Consider the following 6,271-nt stretch of genomic DNA (forward strand, 5'->3'; position numbering starts at 1 on the left):
TTTCCAATCACATGAATATGCGATTGGAACCTGTTTTGGACAGCTTTTCTTTCCTTCATGCCAAACACTTGGCAGACCTCCGTGCAACGTCCAGAACACGATGGGAGATGTTTTCTGTGCTCCCGCAGGTTTTCCTTGCCAGACAGAGTGGAAAAGCTTTCTGCTAGGATGTAGACCACAAAAGACGCTAAAGACGAAGGTACGATGCTCTCCGGAGCTAAGAGCCGCTCCCGGGCTTCTTTCGGCAGAAGCGGCGCTAAGAGAGCACTGTGAGCAGTACAATCGTCTTTGCGCGAAGAACCGCTTCTTCGGCTCCGGGAGCCGGAGAGAGCGGCAGCATCGGAAAGGTGAAGAAGGAAGCTGTACAACACTGGGATTGTGTGCGCAGTTTGCCAACTGATAGAAAACAGTACCTTACACTTTCCTGACGTTTTCAGTCACATGAATTTCGATAAGAAGCTGTTTTGGACAGCTTCTCTTTCCTTCATGCCAAACACTTGGCAGACCTCCGTGCAACGTCCAGAACACGATGGGAGATGTTTTCTGTGCTCCCGCAGGTTTTCCTTGCCAGACAGAGTGGAAAAGCTTTCTGCTAGGATGTAGACCACAAAAGACGCTAAAGACGAAGGTACGATGCTCTCCGGAGTTAAGAGCCGCTCCCGGGCTTCTTTCGGCAGAAGCGGCGCTAAGAGAGCACTGTGAGCGGTACAATCGTCTTTGCGCGAAGAAGCCACTTCTTCGGCTCCGGGAGCCGGAGAGAGCAGCAGCATCGGAAAGGTGAAGAAGGAAGCTGTACAACACTGGGATTGTGTGCGCAGCTTGCCAACTGATAAAAAACAGTACCTTACCACTTTCCTGATGTTTCTAATAACATGAATATGCGATTGGAAGCTGTTTTGGACAACTTTTCTTTCCTTCATGCCAAACACTTGGCAGACCTCCGTGCACCATCCAGAACACGATGGGAGATGTTTTCTGTGCTCCCGCAGGTTTTCCTTGCCAGACAGAGTGGAAAAGCTTTCTGCTAGGATGTAGACCACAAAAGACGCAAGAGACGAAGGTACGATGCTCTCCGGAGCTAAGCGCCGCTCCCGGGCTTCTTTCAGCAGAAGCGGCGCTAAGAGAGCACTGCGAGCGGTACAATCGTCTTTGCGCGAAGAAGCCGCTTCTTCGGCTCCGGGAGCCGGAGAGAGCGGCAGCATCGGAAAGGTGAAGAAGGAAGCTGTACAACACTGGGATTGTGTGCGCAGCTTGCCAACTGATAGAAAACAGTACCTTACTCTTTCCTGACGTTTCCGTCACATGAATTTCGATAAGAAGCTGTTTTGGACAACTTTTCTTTCCTTCATGCCAAACACTTGGCAGACCTCCGTGCACCGTCCAGAACACGATGGGAGATGTTGTCTGTGCTCCCGCAGGTTTTTCTTGCCAGACAGAGTGGAAAAGCTTTCTGCTAGGATGTAGACCACAAAAGACGCTAAAGACGAAGGTACGATGCTCTCCGGAGTTAAGAGCCGCTCCCGGGCTTCTTTCGGCAGAAGCGGCGCTGAGAGAGCACTGTGAGCGGTACAATCGTCTTTGCGCGAAGAAGCCGCTTCTTCGGCTCCGGGAGCCGGAGAGAGCGGCAGCATCGGAAAGGTGAAGAAGGAAGCTGTACAACACTGGGATTGTGTGCGCAGCTTGCCAACTGATAGAAAACAGTACCTTACCACTTTCCTGACGTTTCCAATCACATAAATATTCGATTGGAAGCTGTTTTGGACAGCTTTTCTTTCCTTCATGCCAAACACTTGGCAGACCTCCGTGCACCATCCAGAACACGATGGGAGATGTTGTCTGTGCTCCCGCAGGTTTTCCTTGCCAGACAGAGTGGAAAAGCTTTCTGCTAGGATGTAGACCACAAAAGACGCTAAAGACGAAGGTACGATGCTCTCCGGAGTTAAGAGCCGCTCCCGGGATTCTTTCGGCAGAAGCGGCGCTAAGAGAGCACTGTGAGCGGCAGAATCGTCTTTGCGCGAAGAAGCCGCTTCTTCGGCTCCGGGAGCCGGAGAGAGCGGCAGCATCGGAAAGGTGAAGAAGGAAGCTGTACAACACTGGGATTGTGTGCGCAGCTTGCCAACTGATAGAAAGCAGTACCTTACCACTTTCCTGACGTTTCCAATCACATGAATATTCGATTGGAAGCTGTTTTGGACAACTTTTCTTTCCTTCATGCCAAACACTTGGCAGACCTCCGTGCAACGTCCAGAACACGATGGGAGATGTTTTCTGTGTTCCCGCAGGTTTTCCTTGCCAGACAGAGTGGAAAAGCTTTCTGCTAGGATGTAGACCACAAAAGACGCTAAAGACGAAGGTACGATGCTCTCCGGAGCTAAGAGCCGCTCCCGGGCTTCTTTCGGCAGAAGCGGCGCTAAGAGAGCACTGTGAGCGGTACAATCGTCTTTGCGCGAAGAAGCCGCTTCTTCGGCTCCGGGAGCCGGAGAGAGCGGCAGCATCGGAAAGGTGACGAAGGAAGCTGTACCACACTGGGATTGTGTGCGCAGCTTGCCAACTGATAGAAAACAGTACCTTACACTTTCCTGACGTTTCCAATCACATGAATATTCGATAAGAAGCTGTTTTGGACAACTTTTCTTTCCTTCATGCCAAACACTTGGCAGACCTCCGTGCAACGTCCAGAACACGATGGGAGATGTTTTCTGTGCTCCCGCAGGTTTTCCTTGCCAGACAGAGTGGAAAAGCTTTCTGCTAGGATGTAGACCACAAAAGACCCTAAAGACGAAGGTACGATGCTCTCCGGAGCTAAGAGCCGCTCCCGGGCTTCTTTCGGCAGAAGCGGCGCTAAGAGAGCACTGTGAGCGGTACAATCGTCTTTGCGCGAAGAAGCCGCTTCTTCGTCTCCGGGAGCCGGAGAGAGCGGCAGCATCGGAAAGGTGAAGAAGGAAGCTGTACAACACTGGGATTGTGTGCGCAGCTTGCCAACTGATAGAAAACAGTACCTTAGCACTTTCCTGACGTTTCCAATCACATGAATATTCGATTGGAAGCTGTTTTGGACAGCTTTTCTTTCCTTCATGCCAAACACTTGGCAGACCTCCGTGCACCGTCCAGAACACGATGGGAGATGTTGTCTGTGCTCCCGCAGGTTTTCCTTGCCAGACAGAGTGGAAAAGCTTTCTGCTAGGATGTAGACCACAAAAGACGCTAAAGATGAAGGTACGATGCTCTCCGGAGTTAAGAGCCGCTCCCGGGCTTCTTTCGGCAGAAGCGGCGCTAAGAGAGCACTGTGAGCGGCAGAATCGTCTTTGCGCGAAGAAGCCACTTCTTCGGCTCCGGGAGCCGGAGAGAGCGGCAGCATCGGAAAGGTGAAGAAGGAAGCTGTACAACACTGGGATTGTGTGCGCAGCTTGCCAACTGATAGAAAGCAGTACCTTACCACTTTCCTGACGTTTCTAATCACATGAATATTCGATTGGAAGCTGTTTTGGACAACTTTTCTTTCCTTCATGCCAAACACTTGGCAGACCTCCGTGCAACGTCCAGAACACGATGGGAGATGTTTTCTGTGTTCCCGCAGGTTTTCCTTGCCAGACAGAGTGGAAAAGCTTTCTGCTAGGATTTAGACCACAAAAGACGCTAAAGACGAAGGTACGATGCTCTCCGGAGCTAAGAGCCGCTCCCGGGCTTCTTTCGGCAGAAGCGGCGCTAAGAGAGCACTGTGAGCGGTACAATCGTCTTTGCGCGAAGAAGCCGCTTCTTCGGCTCCGGGAGCCGGAGAGAGCGGCAGCATCGGAAAGGTGAAGAAGGAAGCTGTACCACACTGGGATTGTGTGCGCAGTTTGCCAACTGATAGAAAACAGTACCTTACACTTTCCTGACGTTTCCAGTCACATGAATATTCGATTGGAAGCTGTTTTGGACAGCATTTCTTTCCTTCATGCCAAACACTTGGCAGACCTCCGTGCACCGTCCAGAACACGATGGGAGATGTTGTGTGTGCTCCCGCAGGTTTTCCTTGCCAGACAGAGTGGAAAAGCTTTCTGCTAGGATGTAGACCACAAAAGACGCTAAAGACGAAGGTACGATGCTCTCCGGAGCTAAGAGCCGCTCCCGGGCTTCTTTCGGCATAAGCGGCGCTAAGAGAGCACTGTGAGCGGTACAATCGTCTTTGCGCGAAGAAGCCGCTTCTTCGGCTCCGGGAGCCGGAGAGAGCGGCAGCATCGGAAAGGTGAAGAAGGAAGCTGTACAACACTGGGATTGTGTGCGCAGCTTGCCAACTGGTAGAAAACAGTACCTTACACTTTCCTGACGTTTTCAGTCACATGAATTTCGATAAGAAGCTGTTTTGGAAAACTTTTCTTTCCTTCATGCCAAACACTTGGCAGACCTCCGTGCACCGTCCAGAACACGATGGGAGATGTTGTCTGTGCTCCCGCAGGTTTTTCTTGCCAGACAGAGTGGAAAAGCTTTCTGCTAGGATGTAGACCACAAAAGACGCTAAAGACGAAGGTACGATGCTCTCCGGAGTTAAGAGCCGCTCCCGGGCTTCTTTTGGCAGAAGCGGCGCTGAGAGAGCACTGTGAGCGGTACAATGGTCTTTGCGCGAAGAAGCCGCTTCTTCGGCTCCGGGAGCCGGAGAGAGCGGCAGCATCGGAAAGGTGAAGAAGGAAGCTGTACAACACTGGGATTGTGTGCGCAGCTTGCCAACTGATAGAAAACAGTACCTTACCACTTTCCTGACGTTTCCAATCACATGAATATTCGATAAGAAGCTGTTTTGGACAGCTTTTCTTTCCTTCATGCCAAACACTTGGCAGACCTCCGTGCAACGTCCAGAACACGATGGGAGATGTTTTCTGTGCTCCCGCAGGTTTTCCTTGCCAGACAGAGTGGAAAAGCTTTCTGCTAGGATGTAGACCACAAAAGACGCTAAAGACGAATGTACGATGCTCTCCGGAGCTAAGAGCCGCTCCCGGGCTTCTTTCGGCAGAAGCGGCGCTAAGAGAGCACTGTGAGCGGTACAATCGTCTTTGCGCGAAGAAGCCGCTTCTTCGGCTCCGGGAGCCGGAGAGAGCGGCAGCATCGGAAAGGTGAAGAAGGAAGCTGTACAACACTGGGATTGTGTGCGCAGCTTGCCAACTGATAGAAAACAGTACCTTACACTTTCCTGATGTTTCCAAACACATGAATATTCGATTGGAAGCTGTTTTGGACAACTTTTCTTTCCTTCATGCCAAACACTTGGCAGACCTCCGTGCAACGTCCAGAACACGATGGGAGATGTTGTCTGTGCTCCCGCAGGTTTTCCTTGCCAGACAGAGTGGAAAAGCTTTCTGCTAGGATGTAGACCACAAAAGACGCTAAAGACGAAGGTACGATGCTCTCCGGATTTAAGAGCCGCTCCCGGGCTTCTTTCGGCAGAAGCGGCGCTAAGAGAGCACTGTGAGCGGTACAATCGTCTTTGCGCGAAGAAGCCGCTTCTTCATCTCCGGGAGCCGGAGAGAGCGGCAGCATCGGAAAGGTGAAGAAGGAAGCTGTACAACACTGGGATTGTGTGCGCAGCTTGCCAACTGATAAAAAACAGTACCTTACCACTTTCCTGATGTTTCCTATCACATGAATATGCGATTGGAAGCTGTTTTGGACAGCTTTTCTTTCCTTCATGCCAAACACTTGGCAGACCTCCGTGCAACGTCCAGAACACGATGGGAGATGTTTTCTGTGCTCCCGCAGGTTTTCCTTGCCAGACAGAGTGGAAAAGCTTTCTGCTAGGATGTAGATCACAAAAGACGCTAAATACGAAGGTACGATGCTCTCCGGAGCTAAGAGCCGCTCCCGGGCTTCTTTCGGCATAAGCGGCGCTAAGAGAGCACTGTGAGCGGTACAATCGTCTTTGCGCGAAGAAGCCGCTTCTTCGGCTCCCGGAGCCGGAGAGAGCGGCAGCATCGGAAAGGTGAAGAAGGAAGCTGTACAACACTGGGATTGTGTGCGCAGCTTGCCAACCGGTAGAAAACAGTACCTTACACTTTCCTGACGTTTTCAGTCACATGAATTTCGATAAGAAGCTGTTTTGGACAGCTTTTCTTTCCTTCATGCCAAACACTTGGCAGACCTCCGTGCACCGTCCAGAACACGATGGGAGATGTTGTCTGTGCTCCCGCAGGTTTTCCTTGCCAGACAGAGTGGAAAAGCTTTCTGCTAGGATGTAGACCACAAAAGACGCTAAAGACGAAGGTACGATGCTCTCCGGAGTTAAGAGCCGCTCCCGGGC

This window comes from Ammospiza nelsoni, chromosome 6, assembly GCF_027579445.1.
Source record: "Ammospiza nelsoni isolate bAmmNel1 chromosome 6, bAmmNel1.pri, whole genome shotgun sequence".
NCBI lineage: Eukaryota > Metazoa > Chordata > Aves > Passeriformes > Passerellidae > Ammospiza > Ammospiza nelsoni.